Consider the following 18757-nt stretch of genomic DNA (forward strand, 5'->3'; position numbering starts at 1 on the left):
AAATGGTCAATATATTAGCTTTTCTGTCAATTTATATCTTTATATAAAGTCTTAATAATACATAAAAATCAGAAATATTTTACCATTGGAAGCATTAAAAAATACTCAAAATTAAGAAAATTAGAGGAAATGCAGGCTAAGCAATATCAATTTTAGTATAAATATTTATTCCAATTTAGTAGTATAAGCTGTAAGACACTCTGATGGTCTATGATTTATTGAAGATAAAATTTTCAAATCTTAAACAAATGTCTACAGAACTACAGAGAGCTACGCTTATTTTTATCATCCTTTACGTTGAGGAAAAAGGTAGTGACCTTGACCTGACCTTTATGCGAAAACAAAAAGGTCAAATTTAATTAAACTCATAGAATCATTAAAAAATATGATAGTTTGACTGTGTCAAAATTTCATGAATTTCTTATTATAAGAAGTATGTTTGATAATGAAAAGACTCCTTCCTTAACATGTCATAATTCCATATACAATAAGTAGCAAAATATATAGATATGAAATATCGATGACCAATTCTTAGACGGGGTCACGTGACCCGTTTTTTTAATTAATTTACTAGAAAATTGAAATGGAGTGCACACACACACACACACACACACACACACACACACACACATACGCACGGTAGCGATGCTATATTCCCTTCGCAACAAGTTGCGCAAGGGGATAATAACTTAAAGAAGATTGCTTTTGCACTTGTAGTTCTTAAAATAAGGTTGGTCCCGTAACATTTACACGCTAATGGCAGAGTTGACAATTTCTGTTATTTATGTCTCTGATTTTCGGAGTATGATTTTTAATGAAAGGAACGGTTGTTTCGTAATTCGTGTAGGTGATGCACAAGTTTACACAAAAAAGTAGTAAGTGGCGAACGGATTTTTATTTACCTCAAAACGGCGACCGTGACAAATTATTTTATGGTCAAGGTTCTTGGAATCTTATTGTAACAAAAATATTTCTAACGCCAGGTGCCTGTGTTTGTTATCGGTATACAAATGTTCACTTTGTTTGTTAATTCAGCAGTTTTCGGGTTTTTCATAAAATTTTTATTACGGATACCGTCCGACTTGTGGATTTTCTCTTGGATCACAAAATTGAATAAATCTAATGATTAAAATTATCTACTTTCATATAGTTGTTTGATTTTGCCGGTTAGTAGTTATTTTTAAAATTTTCCTTGGGGTCTTATTTTTTCATAATATATTACATTCTGTCAATTTTCTACAATTATGAAGGCTGGAATTAAGTAAAATTTAGACAAAGTATCAGACAATTGCAAAAAAGCCGAATTAACATAGATTGTTACAACTAATTCAAACTCATATATTTTGGAAGCTTATTCCAGGAAATCCAGGACAATTACAAATTCAAACTTTCAAGACCCCGTCTTTCAGTACTCTCAGTACTTTGATTAGTATTTGTCACAAAGCGTTTTATACAGCATAATAATAACAAAACTTATGTCATATATTGCAACAATATTGTTTAATTGAATGTGTACAGCTTTGAAGTAATAAATATATTGAATTATACATCAACATATAACGCTAGTATCAATTTCGTAACTATTTGAAAAACCATGGTTCAAAACTGATACTGAAGTTTACAGATCCATCAAATGAGCTCCCTGAATCCTCTCTCTCTCTCTCTCTCTCTCTCTCTGTCTCTCTCTCAGCGCTGTGTTTTACCTTATGTATTAATTATACCAACTTACCTTCTTCCCCTTCTTCTCCACCGTCCTGTCCATTTTGGCCAGCCCTGTTGCCTTTTAATTCAATATATTGAGGATTTAATTTTTTTAGGGCATTAATGTGACAAATAATTCATACCCAAATTTAGATGTTTTAAAGTCCTGTTAGCTAACTGGATCATGATGTTTAATTATTCTTTCTCTGATGCTAAGAGTACATTTTTAGAATAGTTTAAATTTAAGACACATTTGTATGAAAAAATTCAAACATATAATGCAGTGATAAGATTTAAAGCCGTTTAAAAAAGTTAAGAACCGTCATTTTAAAAATAGAATGTATTCGGTATATTTTTCATTAAAAAAATATTCAAATACTGTTCATATTAACCTCTATTTAAAGCAATATTTTCATGTTGAAATATTTTTACGAAAATTTTTTTTTTACTAAAATAACACAAAAAGTCATGGTTTTTATTTTTCTGTTTGCCATATTTATGTGAGAAAAGCCGTTGATAAGCCTTTTTTGGAGCAAAATTAAATTATTGTCGCCCTGTACAAAAATTGATTTGCTATATATTCGTTAGAAAAGAAATCTTTCTTCTGGCAAAAATTTATGTTTTTTCAAGTGTTATTTATCATAAAAGTTATATTCAGACCTATCATAACTGCAGGTTTTTGCAGCAAAATGGCTAAAAATTTTAACTAACATGAGATCTGCCTTTAACTTTGACATATGATATATTTGACAATAAACTTATAATTAGTAAAGTATAAGCCAGACTAGTTTAGCTAAAGTTTAAATTTTGATAATTTTCCTATTTCTTTATACATAGAGCTATTGTTCTTTTAAAAGGAGATTAAAATCGTATAAAAATGACCACGATCGGGCCTATAAAAATGTAGATGATCAAGATTTATATTGTGTTTTCACTTACATCTTCTCAATCTTTTCCATAGGTACACAAAAGCAAGTATAAGGACGACTACGCCAACTACTACCAACACAACGATCATCATTGTGTCTTTATCAAATGTGTCTTTATGAAGAGAAGATTCAGCAGAAGATTGGCAGTTTGGGTCCAAAGTGTAACAGTTCAATTTTTTGTTTATTGTGTGACAGGCAGGATCTAAAGAAAAGTTATTTTGTAAGGTATATTTGTTTAAACCAATCAATTTACATTTACAGTTTGAAAATATAATTTGATAAAAGTTAAAATACTTACATTTAAAATAATCATTACTTTTAAAATCATCCCTTGGGCACCCCCAAAGAAAGTTACGGCAGCTGTGAAGTATAATTTTTCCTTCCGATAGTTCTAGACAATTGCCTGTTGATGATAATTTTCATGTTATAAAAATGTTTTTTTTTTCTGGGATTGAGTTCTTAAAGTCGGATAAAGTTCAATGTAATTGACACAATTCATATTTATAAAATCAATAATTATTGAGATGATATTAGATATTTTTATTATATTATAATCAAACAAAAATTACTAAACAGAAGAAATTGCGCATTTTTTTTTTAAATAAATATTTTTCACTGAAACACTTTCTGCAGTACTACACTGTCTCATGAAAGTTAAGATTACATTTCTTAAGATATTTTGCCTATTTTCTGTTGGCTTTATATCACTGCTTCTTTTATTAGTTCCCTACCGGTTTTCACCGGAGGGGACTATAGCTTTCCTCTGCGTCCGTCAGTCCGTCCGTCCGTCTATCTGTCCCACTTCAGTTTTCCACACTTTTTTTCTTTATGCGTTTGAGAAATAATATGAAATTTGCTGAACAGCTTCAAAATGTCAAACTACAGATCACGTTTACTCTTTTGTAGCGTCTGGTTGACATATTTTCGAGAAAAATAATTTTGTATATTCAATTTTTTTTAATGTTCGGGCTCGTTATCGGGTTCGGTGTGTATTGAATAAACGAGAAAATATGTAGTCAGTAATAACATCGTGCATTACTTGTATCATTCCTTTAATTGTTTCTAACAAACAAATAAGTTCTGTAAAATAGTGTCAAGCATTGTGTTGTAAATTTAATAGACAGGTTTTTTGGTATTATTACAATCGGGTTCGTTATCGGGTTGATCTGTTGGATCGAGTTACAAAAGACGGTAAGAAATGATATTCTGCATAACAGTGCATTGTTTTCACAAATTTCCACAAACCGATAGGGGACGTGTATTGCTTATGCAATACTCTCAGAATGCTTGTTAAGATAATCATATAGTACCAATGCAAACAAATTGAAAAAAAACAATGCTTAAAAACATTAACATTACCATATCTCAAAAATTTGATCGTTGGCCAAATATGTATTTAATGTCAGCAAAAATAAAACAAATAAAATAAGCAGTTTATAACTATTAATGTTTCAGAGTTATCGTTTACTATTTTGAATGGCTCTGATGTTATATGAAAGAAAAATTCTTCTCTTTTTTGGGGGGAGGGGGGGGGGGGGGGGGATGGTCCAAATTTTGGTAAAAAAATTTATTTTGTGATTATAATGTTCAGTAAGTCATTTTTAATAGGCAACTACAATTTGAGTGTCATTCGTTAAGTTATAAGGCTTAGCGAGTTACAGATCTTGAAATTCTTTGCTATGTAAACAAAGCTTTTGTTTACATTTTTAATGTTGAAGTGAACATTTCAGTTTTAGACCTGAAATCAATTTGATAAACATTAGGAACTGTTTATCTATGATTAAAATGAATTATAGACAAATCAGCATCAAAAAGACGTTTTATTGGTATATTGAAGCTATGTAAACAAAAAACAGGGCAACAGTCTTGTTTACATGATGAAGAATTGTGAGCCCTGTTTCTTGATTATAACCCTAAGGCTGACTTTCAATTGCATTTGATCATTAGAAATGCTTTCCTAAAGACTGTAAATAATAAAAACAGCAAAATAAAATTTGACCAAAATCGTGACCATGCCTCTTTAAGTTAACAATTCAAGTATCTAGTTCATTGCTTTCAACAGCAATGTTGCTCAATTTACATGTACATAGAATGTATGAAAGACAGAAAGTGTACTGGCTCTCCAAGAAGGTACCATTGAACACAGACACTTTAAAAAACCCAGAAATTACTGACACAGTATGAGTATCGGCTTACAGTTGTGCAATAACTCACCAGTTAATTTTATTAATAAACCACGTGTTTTCTTAACAATCAACAAGGAAACTGGATCAGTGGTCATAGGTATTTGGTTTGTAACCTAAAGGTCGCTCGCTATTTCTAGACCCACTGTAGACACTTGTGTTTTACGCCCATAGACAAGGTACTTAATCTACATTATCACGATTATCCATCCATCTAGAACTTGGTACCTGCATACGGTCAAAGTTAATTGTGATGGACTGGTGTCCCATACATGTATGAGTCAATTATCATACGCTAAGCAGGTAGCGTAGCTACATTGAAGCAGTGCAAGCACGTGCTTTTAATTTTTTTCTGAAACGCCAAGTTTTATGAAAAACAGTTATTTTTTATTGATTTCTTTTTTTATTATTTGTGTTTTTGCAAGGTTTTCCTTAAACACCCCGAACTAGTAATGCAAAATGTTTATCGAGTCGAAAGTACAAAATTTGCAATCCAATCTTCTCTAATCTTACAATGTACCTTTTTCAATCATTCCCATAATTCCGTCACAGCAGACTTCTTCTAGTTGCGTCTTCTCTTTATTAGGAAGACAGATATACTGACTGTTTCCATATATATCATTGCCACATCCAAGCCTTTCCTTTGCAGAGAGAACTTCATCTATTTCAGTTGGACACACCACTTCCCTCTGATCCATTCCTCAAAAAACATATATTTTATTATATCGTAAACATGTTAAAATATTTGTCAAACTATTCATGTATCACAACCTAATATATTTTACAGTATATTTGTTCTGGTTTTTGACCCTTTTCTTTAATAAAAAATGAGTAACAGAGAATATTCTCTCTGTAGCCTCGCTGCAAAGCTCTCATACTTTCCGTAGAACATGTGTAAGGTAATTATATATATATATATATATATATATATATATATATATATATATATATATATATATATATATATATATATATATATATATATATATAAAAGCTTTTTTTCTGTTGCTCGAGTGTGGTGGCGGTGTCATGAGAAAACGTAGATAAAAACAGTACCAGTAGCCTGATATCTTGGTTTAAACAGTTGGCCGGGGGCGGGAGGTAGACTTTATTCAGAGGCTAAAAAAAGCCCCTTTCCCAGTTGGCGCACAAACACTTTACAACACTTTGTCATTAGATTTTTATTGGCTTTGCCAGTAGCACGAGCTCTTGCATTCGTTGTATACGAGTTACTGGTCGCATCAAGTCTCCTTAAAATAGTAGAAATGCACATTATTCGGCGCGACAGAATGCAATCCAAATTATTGCAGTGCAACGGACAAACATTACACATGTTTTACGAACGTTTTCTTTACTCCCATGAGTGATGCACGAGTTTTAAAGGTTGTAAGATGAATTGCAGCTGCCAATGCGTATGTTTGTAACCATGAGACTGCTGCGCAATGTGTCTCATGTAATCTTGCATCGTTGTACTATCATACCACGACTGCAATTTAAGCCCCTTTCACAATTGGCGCACGAGAAAAAGCGACTGAATATTCGTGCAACCGATAAAGTTAGATATGAATCGTAAACTCTTGACGAAATAATCGCATTTGAAAAAAGTATTCGTAAGAAATTCGCACGATCTACGCGAGCGTTGTGCGATGTAAACGCGTTAAATCTTGCGATATGTCTTGCGTCTATTTGCAACTGTTGTACAATGAAAGCGACTGTTGAAAGATAATGCGATAGGATCGCGCGAGATACCATGTGATCGGACTATTAAACGTGCGCCAATGCGATTGGACGTGCGATCATGCGTTTCATAATACGAATGCTAGTGAGAGTCAATGGGGTTATATATACCGCCCATTTCCGACGTTCTTCAGCAGACATAGTTGAAAGCGAGAGGATATGCCGCCCAAGAGGAAACAGAGATGCAGCAGCATTGATTATTACACCTCCATATGTTTAATCTATTATATTTGATTGGTCTAGAAAGTCACGTGCCAGGGCCATTTCATAGAAATGAAAAAGTCGATATGAGCATATGATGTAAACAAGTATGATTAAATCAAAAATATTGAATCATTATGGTTCTCTATATATCGCAAAACCAACTTAACTGTCTATGATTCGAAATTATGAAAAAAAGTGAGAGTAACAGAGGAAATCAAACACTTTTTAGAAATCGACATATTTTGTACAATCATATGCTGTTAGTTTATTGCATTGATGTTCAGGGTATATAAAGATCTATTCCCCCAGAAAAACAAACGTTGCAAGATAACATGAGACATGTTGAGCAACAGCCCATGGTCGCACAATACGCGCATTAAAAACTGCGATTCATATTACGACCTTTAAAAATCGTTCATCACTCTTGCGAGTACACAAAACGTTGTAAAACGTTCGTACAAATGTTCGTGCGTTGCACTGCGATGATTTGGATCGCATTTGGTCGCGTCTGAATAGTGTGCATGTCCACTATTTAGAGGAAACTTGATGCTAGCACTAAAACGCATGCAACGTATGCGAAAGCTCGTGCAACGTATGAGAGAGCTCGTGCGAATCAAAACATTTCCGGTCGCAAAGTGTTGTGAAGTGCTTGTGCGCCAATTGCGAAAGGGACTTTAGAGACTTGATGCGACCACAAAAACGCATGCATCGAATGCAAGAGTTCGTGCAACGTATGCGATAGCTCGTGCCAAGCCATACGATTTCGATCGCAAAGTCTTGTAAAGTGCTCGTGCGCCAATTGTGAATGGGGCTTTAGGGGTTAACTCCCGGTAAATCAAATTCATTTCTGAAACCAATCTTATTAAATATCTTGATAAGTGAACTTTGTTGAAATAACCATCAAATTTATTGCTCTTGTTCCTGGCTTTGTCACATATGGCATTCTTATAATTCAAGTAACTATGGGCGTATCTAAGTATGTGTACACAGATACATGAAGATTGAATTGTGAATTAATGCCATGATTTATTCTATATCATTTGTTTTCGTACTTTAACGTTGCTTGTTAACAAATCGGTCCTATAAGAGTAAAGGTGCTTTAGTTTACTACCACAGTGAAACATTTACTGTTCTATTATCAACTTTATTCGAACATAACTTTTCAAATGCAACATTTAATTGTCATATATTCTAGGAATTTAATGTTAAGAAAGTAAAGTAATCATTGTCACCTGGCAGACCCTTTAATTTCTTCCAAGAACTACTAATCTCTTGAAACAACACTGCGTAGTTATATGCCGTTCATGTCCTGACCATTATAGGCTCATTAAAATTATCAAATAACCTAATACCTGTGAATCTTTCACTCAGTTCTTTTGATGTCATCAATTTTTCACTTATACTCATTGCTTAGATTATTATTACGAGCCGCCAGAAGGCGGTTCATAATTTGATATACATTTAGATATTGTAACTGCGTTTCTGCAGTATACCTTTTTTTGTAGAATTATTATTATGCTGACTTTTATAATTTAAAAGTGAATTTGCATGTAGAAATATGTTTTATGCCTTTAAAAAGTATTACATATTTTTGTTTTACTCGTAAATGTAAAGAAGGTCAAAAACTGTTGTGTTCGGTACGTTTTTATCGAGACTATAATGTATTGGCGTCGGTAGCGGAGTGGTTAAGATGCAGGACTCATAACCGAAAGTTTATGGATTCGAATCCTGGCCGCGGCAGGTCGACGTTGTGACAAAAATATGAAAGACCTGACAATTTTAATTGGCCTGAAAATTTGAGCTGCCGTTTAAAAAAAATAATCATGCAATGAAATAACACGATTATATTCATTAAATGAAGTGAAGAAAAGATTTATATTTATATTTAGGAAAAAAAAATATCCGACTTATTTTTCACCTTTGAAATTGTGCAGTTTCTACCAGATGACCATGTGAGCTTACATGTACCTTTAAAATAATACATTTAAATTTTATTATGCCGTCCCTTGAAATCATATAAAACAATGTATTAAGTTTTAATTCAATACAATGCAATAAAAAAATGGTTTGAAATACATAATCTCCAAGAGAATAATAATGAGTTGAACTTTGTATTAGAATAATGTACAAATCAGTGTGTTCTCTATTATTTCACCCTATGGAAATGGTCATACAATTACCGTTAGAAATGCTTACAGTAACGAATGTGATTCTTTTAATAATAATAGTAAAATGCTAAACTTCAAAACGTGTAGCTGAAAATATATTAAAATGTACCATAATAATGAGTAAAACCAACTCGTTATTTTCTTTGTGGTGTGTTTTTAATGTAAACAACTAATGATGATTCATACAACAATAAAAAATTTTGCGACCTATTTCACGCTTGCGTCAATATGTTTTCTTGTGTATACTAAATTGTATTTGTCAATCTTCAGTTCGGAGACCAGACTCATTACCGGCCACTTCCATTTGTGTCCCTTTTATTGTTTGTTATTCTTCAGCTTAAACATTTGATAATAAATTCCGAATCCTTTATCAATTTTTTTTCTACTTCTTTGGAATTGCATAGTGGTGAACCTGAATAATGCATACCTAACCTCTGTTCTTTACCTTACAGCCCACAGCGCGCCTCAACCCTATTTCTTGTGCCCTCGACGCTAACATTCCCTTACCCGATCGTACTGCACATGACGGATGCCGGTTAATATTAACCAAGCACCGTGCAAGTCTAAACGGTCACAAAACACCGTATGTACGTATATACAACATTGTTAAGTTAATGTCATTCATGTTAAAATTGGCCTGTCAAATAGGACTTTTCATTCACATTTTATCATAAAATCTATTTAGTCACCTTAATAAGGTGTTAATAAAATATACAGTTTTTTTAAACGTCAATATTTATGTCTATATTGAAATCCAATACCTTAGGCTATTTGTTTCTTATACTAACTCTGAAATTAAAGTATATTTTTACATCTATTTGTAACTTCATGTACAGGTTTCTGGTTTCAACTTTATCTGTATTGTGCCTTAGCTATCTCATGTTTTTATGTGGGTGATTTTATTTCATTTCGTTTGAAAGAGGTGAATCAAATATCTTGTCTTAAAACGAAAGTTGATATCCTTTTGTAATAATCAATTTTATAAATAAAATTTCATCACATGTTGTTTTATTTGAACCTAAAATAAATGTAAAATTGAATCAAAAGAAGTAATGACTTTACAGAATACCTGTTAAGAATAAATTTTGGAAAGAAACTACACCATTGCTTCGATTATGTAGATATTAACAAATTTATACGTCTATACATAAACCACTACCAACAAACTGGCGTTAAGCCAATCTAATAAATTTTCATAACCAACTCAATCTTTTGTCACCTGAAAATATTTTTTCAATTTACTAAGGATCTACAACAGAGGCTGGGTTTACAAAAATAGTTTAAAAAACTACTAGAAAAAAGTATAATGAAAATACTTGTTAGCTTGCTTGGTAATCTTTGTTGGAATGTTCTCTAAATGGCATGACTAGAGATGACGTGGCGGTATTTTTATTCAAGTTATTTTGAGTTTTAAAAAATGAAATACTATATTTCTTAACTTGATTAATTGAAAATAAAAACCAACCCTAAAACACATTGAAATAATATAATGCTTACCTTGACTAATAAATGACAGGGAAGAAAACAAAAATGAAGAATAAAATCAACTGGAATATACCAGTAGTATATATTGTATATGTGCATTTATGCATATATACGACAATGGATTGCTACACCTATGAATGTAACAAGTATACATTTCATGAATCTTCTTCCAAGGTCTTTTCTCTAGCTATAGGTTAAGGTACTTTCTTTCGTCTCCGGGTTGTGTTACTTATTAATTTCAATGAATTCTTTATACCTAAATGTAGCCGCTACAGTGGTAGCAACGTTATTGTTGACAAACGACACGCACGATTCTGATACACGAACGATCACGCACGATACACGAACGATCACGCACGATACACGGACGATCACTTACTTACTGAATTTTCACGATACACGAACAAAAACGATAAAACACGCAACCGCACGATTCTACACCATTAAACACGCAAAATCAAAATTAATTTTTAAGATTAGAATTAAGGAAACGTATTGCTTTAATTTGCATTGCTTTATGTTTGTGTTTTATTGAAAAGCGGCATGCACTGTTTTATATTTCACGAGTAAACAATTTTACACATTCACACACAAATATATAGGATTCACACACAAATTAATTTTTTTATCTCCATAACGAATATTAACTTCAATCATAAGTTAAAAAAAATTAAGTGTAAAAGAAATGAAGATAATGCATAAACTACTCAAAATTATTTACAAAGTGATACGAGTTGACTGTTTATGTAATCCAATTCCCTTACGTACGATTTAATTATGCGGGATACAGGTAAAATTGTTACCTTGTTCCGTAGAATTTCGATTTTACACATCCAATATTTTCATAATTTACTGTACATAATTGATTTATTTCTATTTATTCTAAATTTTAAATCGTCTTAATAAATTTTATTTCAAACAAATAATTATACAATATACCAGATAGGAACGTATCGTATTCTCATTTGAAAGAAAAACGTTGGGAATAATCGTTTAGTTTGAATCGGGGCATGGGTAAGATTAACCGCTTTCATTCAACGTGTCGCTCTTGCTAACATGATTAAATTTATGTGTCAAGACACAATAAATGCTTGATATATACTGATTATAAAATTATGCAGAACTAACTCGATCGAACAAAGGTTTGAATGAGCTATGGAAATACTTACTAAATGTATTTAAAGACGAAAGAGAGAATGAATGTTCTTCTATAAAAAAAAAAAAAGAAGCAATGTTCTTCTATCAAAAGGTTTAAATTCACATTGTTTTACAAAAACTACTTGTCGTTGTTTTCAGAATAAATCCTGGCATTCCGTAAAAAAAGTTACAAAACGAAAAAACCGCACGATCACGCACGAACACGCACGCTAAAAAACGCAAACCAATTTTCCTGATACACGCACGATCTCGCACGTTACACGAACGATCACCCACGTTACACGAACTATATAACACGATTGGCTAGTCAACAATAACGTTGTTACAACTGTACAGGCTGTAAAGGAAGGTGCTTACCTATGAATAAAAGGTGCAGATAACCATTAGCTTACAGTACCTTATTAAGATAAATAAAATATAAATTATTAGCCTTTTATAGACTATATAAACGCAGTTATAACTCAAGTAGCTTGTGTTGAAAGTTGTTGAACTCGATTTAGGTTCACATTCCGAGGAAGGTGAGCGAAGATGCTGAATATGATTCTGAAAGTCATAATTGAACGATGACGAAAACCTTAATATATCATAAATCTATGTATATATATATATATATATATATATATATATATATATATATATATATATATATATATATATATATATATATATATATATATATATATAAAATGTTCAGATCTGTCAGTGTGATAGAGAAGATGCATACATGTAATATTCACCTTCGTAGGCGGGAGACCGGGTTGGAAGAGCTGTAGATGGCTCCTCTCAAACAAGAAGTGATTGAATTGTCAAATTCTGATCAGGTTCAACCATTTGTATCACGTGGACCCTAATTAATGTTCATAAAGTAAAATAGTGTCTGCGAACGAAAACATCATTTTTTTTTTAAAAGATGACGATGAAACTAACATAAAGCATTTATCGATGTCGTTACATTCAGACGTAAGTAATGAAACCACGTATATTGTGTTTAACAAATTAGTGCAAAATCACTCTTCCCGTATTGCAAACAGTTAAAAAGATAATGAATCAAAATAACTGGTAAAAACTCGTAGATCTCAAAGTCTTATATAGAGACTGTCTGAGGTAATTGACATAATGTACTTGCGCGGGATTCCTTTGAAATGGTATCTTGATCTGAACGCTTACATATTGTTACGTAAATAGGTTGAAATAAAGAAACCAAATCTTAAAGTTGGAAATTGAAGCTAAGTTTCATGTAAAGAAAATAGGAACGTTCAAAGAAGATTAAGGGGGGGGGGGGGGGGGTAAGATAGGGCAAATGCCCATTCAGTTTAGTTTAAAATACAATTTTGAATTTTTTTTTCAATTTATTTTATTCAATTGAATCTATTCAAATATATTTTAATTCAAGTTTGCAAAAGCATAACTTCTAACTATATTTAGTTTTTAATATATTAAACAAAAGATAAGAAAAACAATATTGCTTTAAATTTCTGTGGTATGAATCCCATAACATAAAAGCATTAGATATATTCTAGCGGAAAAAAGGTACTGTACATTATAAAATTTACTATAATTTTTCTATATCTATTATTTGTATTTATGAAATTTAAACAATCGATAACGGTAATGTTTTTGACAATATCGGATGGTAACCGTCCGGGTGCACGGACTTTTTCATGATTAGAGAGCACCTGTTGTTTATTGAATAATTTGTACGCACGAGTTTTGCGGGCCAATACTGTTTGGAATAAGAACTGTAAAGGATTTGTTTAAACTTTTTTTGTTAAGGAAGTCACTTTAGTTTCAACAAAATTTACCCCTATGTAATGCCAAGACTCAACGAAAACCAAACTTAATCGTGCTGTTTGGATGCTGCAAGCTGGAATGGCACAAAATACTGTAGCAAGACACTTTGGAGTTCATCGGAACACCAACCAGTCATTATGGAGACGTTTTCAACAATCTGGCAACACATTATACTTGTGCATCTGAGAAATCGTTTCCATACAGCAAGTTTGACCGTCTGTAGCATTCCAGGGCTTCGCCCATTTAGTCCAAAAACTGTGCGTAATCGTCTGCGCGAGCAAAACATCAGACCAATACGTCCAGCGGTGCGCCTAGTACTGCTTCATCGTCATCGTATCGCCAGACTAGCGTGGTGCATATGACATCTGCGATTCAGAATACAGGACTGGGCCAATATTCTGTTCACTGATGAATCCAGATTTCATTTGTATAGCAGTCACGGCCGTTGTAGGGTGTATCGTCGCGTTGGGGACCGTTACCAGGACGCTTGTGTTGTGGAACGTCAACAATTTGGTGGAGGTAGCGTAATGGTGTGGGGTGGAATATCAGCACGTGGAAGAACCCCTCTACAAATTGTCAATGGAAATCTCACTGGCATACGCTATCGAGATGAAATTATTCAGTGTCATGTGATACCCTTCATACAGAGACATCGAAATCACACCACTTTGCAGTAAGACAACGCAAGGCCACACGTCGCACGTGTAGCCAGGGACTTGTTTGTTCAACAGAATGTCGATGTCTTGCCTCGGCCAGCTGTTTTCCCCGATTTGTTGCCGATCGAGCACGTCTGGGATGAAATGGAAAGACGTTTACACCGTTAAACAAATCAGCCAGTGACATTGGCTGATTTAGGCCAGGCTTTAACCAACATCTGAAACAACATTCCTCAATCATTTCTGAACACTTTCGTGGCATCAATGAGGCGTTGCTGTCAAGCATGCGTGAACGCAAATGGTGGTCACACGCGTTAATAATTTTGTTTATTCAATTTCAAATAACAGTGACTTTCGAGTTTGGTGAAAATGACGTTATTCGACGTTGACATTAATGTGTTATGAGATGTTGTTACGAATACATGAGTTAACAGTTTTACAAAAAATAAAATTTGTTCATTGTAGTTTTTAAATGGTTTTTTTTCATATATTAAGTAATGCACAGTTTCTTTTTTCCGCAAGTATATAAGTTTAGCTTTTGTCGGGTGCTCTAACCACTGAGCTATTTGAGACACAACAAGTAAGCTGTTTAAATATTATGTGTCACTTTGGCCTCGAATTTACGGACTTGTAATATTTTTTCAAAACGTTCAAGTGTTTGGATACAAAGGGATATTTTCAATGTGCAGTTGGTCACCTCTCCACGTTTTTGTTGATTAAAATCGGTTTGTTTTCCATTACACCTTATTTAGGCTATGAAAAAATATGGAGCACAGACCCATTCTATAAAAGAAAATGCAATGAAATTCTAAAAACTGACACTATTTGGAGATTTTGATACGTATACGCCTGTTTGAGTCCACATATTCCCGGTATTGAACATATATATAGGTTAAAAATCAATGATATGTTACCTATATATTGTTTTAAATGATATTTGAAGAAATCAGATTGATTTGATATTTGAATTTTCTGGGTATGGGCATTTTACACGCCTTATCCACCCATCGTCTTTAAATATATCAAAACAAAGTAGATAAAATATCATGTTAACACGATATGGCTAATCTGTTAAACGTGAAAAATATACAATCTGTATAATATGATAAAAATTCAAAATATATGTTAAAGGTTTTCATAATATTTTCAAATGAGATTATTTTTTCTAGTGACTATTTGACGACTTTTAAGTTTAATTCAACATGCTTTGAATTAATTTTATAAAGAAAGAACTTGTAAATTAAAATAAAATAAAAAAAATCTTTGAAGTGTTCACGTGTTTTCCGTTTAGTTATTTTATATGTTCGGGAATAAGAAAATAAATCAGCATAACACAAGTCGGAAATCATTAACAGAAATAAAATATGATGATGAATCTAGCTTTCCTTTGTACCGAGTTCCTCAAGAGTATGATATTTTAAATTTGTAAATGAAGGAAAATATTTATCAACACATAAAGCTGGATTTTGCTAAGCTTCTTATCTAACATAAAACTCTAAAGGAAAATATAACACAAGTCGGAAATCATTAACAGAAATGAATAATTATTATTATTTTAACGTCCCTTTGTACCGAGCTCCTCAAAAGTATGATATTTAAATTTTTTAAATGAAGGGAAATATTTCTCAAAACACTAAGCTTGAGTTTTGTTAAGTTTCTTATCTAAAACTTATGAGTCTAAAGGAAAAACAGTGATGGATAGCCAGATTGGTACGATAATTTTTTCTTTGTATCTAAATATCAAAAATTGTTTTTGTTTTCTAAACAAGGATACATTCTTTGAGTGTTTTTTTTTATAATAATTTATTATAAATGTTTTTTATGTGCTACGTTTACGTTAACTTTGTATCTGTATATTCATTAATGGAATATATCACACAAACAGGTAAGTATCAAGCAAGATATGCAGATTCTGCACGACATGCATTTGTAACATAATTTGTTCGCGCCCACTTTCCAATGGGAGAAAATTTGCGATCGTTTAGCTAATGTCAAACAAGATTTAAAATATATCATATATTCGTGATCGCTTTGTGTTACATCAATACTGCTTGGGCAAATAATAGTTTAAGTCAATTTTGTTTTCACCTTTAAAGAAGATTGAGACGCTTTCATATTAAAGAAAATCGAATGGTTAAAAATAGGATGGTTTTTATATACATAATTACATATAAATAAATCCATAATACACAGCGCAACTCAAATGGCCAACCTAATTTTTTTTTTTCAAATATATGGATGTGTCATTTTCAAAAGTTTTACAAGATAAATTTTTATTTAAACAAAAAATAAATCGTAAAATTGCGTAAACAATTTTAAATACAATAAATTCTATTAACATTTTCTTTAAAAAAAAACCCTTTTTGTTCATGGAACAAACAAAATGACCATGGTGTAACTTCGTTTGAAGTAGTAGTAAATTACATAAAATAATGTACGGAAATTTCATGTTTGTAGCATCATACAGTGGAATCCTAGAATTATTTTACTACAAAACATGAGGGCTATAACACAGATTAGTTTTAAAATTTAGTTGTAAGAGTTTAGTTTTGAAACATTTGATAATCATTGAATATGTACAAAGACACAATTATTTTTTCAGCAAATAATAAATACTGATTCGGCAATCGGCAATGTTTTGCCATTGTAACACGATGGTATATTCCTTAAAGTTGTGGAAAGATTGGGAGTTAAAATTAAGAGATAATGTGTCAATAATACTAATAATACTTACATATTACATGTCGAACATACTATATACAAGGTTATTTTCGCTCCATGTTATTTGTCCCTGCATCACTTTAGAATTACGTTTACTCAGGGTTTGACATTTCAAAAAATATTTTTTACAAAGTTCAATACCTGAAATCAAAGTTTGTTTGAAGAACACAGCATAACAATGTTATTAACAAATATTGATATTGATATCCATGTTCTGTTTATTTGAGGAAGATATGCTACAAAGGTAGATTGATATTGAAACAGTTGACAATCATTAATTTTTTACATTTTCTTTTTCTCTCTAATATATTTTTATGTAGTAATGTTATTGCAAAAGTTAACTTTCTATGCGTTTTTAATATCATTTCACATTTTTTATGGCTGTATTATCTTGTGTATAATTCTATATCACTGGCTGCTCGCGATGTAAAAAAAAAATCATAAAATTAATTTCAGAAGGAATATCTCGAAAATGTTATCTTTGACCTTAAATTATGTTAATGTTAACAGAATACAGACAATACATTTCGGCAAACAATATTTTGGGGCTCTTATCAGTCCATATTTAAAAATTTTATTACACATTCAATGGTCACTAGCGTAAAACGTAGGTCATTGACCTAGTAAATTGAAAGTGAAAAATAGCACCACATTACGAGGGCTAATATGTATAATAAGTAGTTTTGCGTTCCTATTACATTGTAGTGGGGATTTTTTTCGAGTCTAAGTAAACTTAATCCGTAAACGGTTTCGCCCTGTCTTGAATTTGTCCAGACAAAGTTGTGTTTAAAGAGATAATTTAAAGAGAGGAATTTGCCCAGTCATAAATTTGCTCGCTGACAAACGAGTTTGAAATGGGATAAAAATAAAACATAAGCAATTATTTGTTTTGTTTCCTTGCGAAGTGGAAAACTAACTAATTATTAACAGTTGAACAAATTTATTTTAATGCATTACTCCAAAAGAAGTTATAACGTTTTACAGGGTAAAACAATTCTTCAGAGATACTGAAGGTCAATGAGCTGCATTTATATATGTATTACATTATAATGCAATAAGCATAGATATCATAAACGTGAAAAAAAATGACAAGAACAAACCGTCAATCATCTCAAAAATCCATAAAACGAAATACAAATTCAAAGCAGAGCAACAAGTACTTTAAAAAAAGATAGAGGTAGGATCAGGTGCCATGGAGGAGTGAGCATCCTCAGCTGACCGGTCACACTCGCCGTGTGCACTTTGTCGTAATAAAAAAAACCCCGGAAAACAATTAGGTGATTAATTATGGTCTAACAATTAGTATGAAAAACGTCAGTCAGCATGCGACCCAGTGAAAGATCTACTACAACACATAACTATTGTTGGTGATGATAAAAAAGGCGTCTTTAAAGCGTGCATTTTGGAGTAAATTAGTAACCTATACATGTACCTTGAAAACGATATCCCACTGCACGAAATATAATTTACATTGATGGTTTGATAACCTAGCTTTATTTAAAAGAAATTGTGGATTTAAATACCACTCGATACAAATTGTTACTCGTGTTTCCCAACTGTATGCAAATTTAACGTGTCATTCACACTGAAAAATATCGGCGTAACCTTAAATTCATGTATAAAATGTAGTGTATTGGAATTTCGGGGGAATCTATTATAACATTGTTGAAAAAAGGTAGTATATTTTGTTGCGATTTCAAAGTCATTTGTGCAAATTTGATACTTTTTACAACATGAGAAGGATTACGTGGAAGTCATATCGTTATACAAAACTAACCAAATTTCCTTGCAGAGTATTAATATGTGCTGTATAAATTGTATATTCACTATTGCAGAATGTAAAATTGGATACTTTGGCCAATTTTGCAACATATCTTGTCCTCCCGGGGCTTTTGGTAAATTATGCGGTGGTCTGTGTTCTCCAACCTGCACTGATCAAGATTGTGACCATATAATTGGATGTGTTTATAAATCGACGGATGAATTTAAGTCAGGTATTGATTGATAAAGGTCTGGGGAGATAA

The 18757-nt window shown here is 32.2% G+C and overlaps 1 long non-coding RNA gene across 1 annotated transcript; it reads right to left on the bottom strand.

The window, feature by feature from the left end:
• Positions 1–2647: 2647 nt before the first annotated feature.
• LOC136271165 (uncharacterized) lies at positions 2648–10505 on the bottom strand. The gene is made up of 4 exons (XR_010709025.1): positions 10420–10505; positions 5334–5513; positions 2929–3033; positions 2648–2832 (listed from the first exon to the last, which is right to left on the bottom strand). It is a non-coding gene; the product is annotated as an uncharacterized lncRNA (long non-coding RNA).
• Between the last annotated feature and the right edge of the window lie 8252 nt (positions 10506–18757).

Source organism: Magallana gigas, chromosome 9, assembly GCF_963853765.1.
Source record: "Magallana gigas chromosome 9, xbMagGiga1.1, whole genome shotgun sequence".
Lineage (NCBI taxonomy): Eukaryota > Metazoa > Mollusca > Bivalvia > Ostreida > Ostreidae > Magallana > Magallana gigas.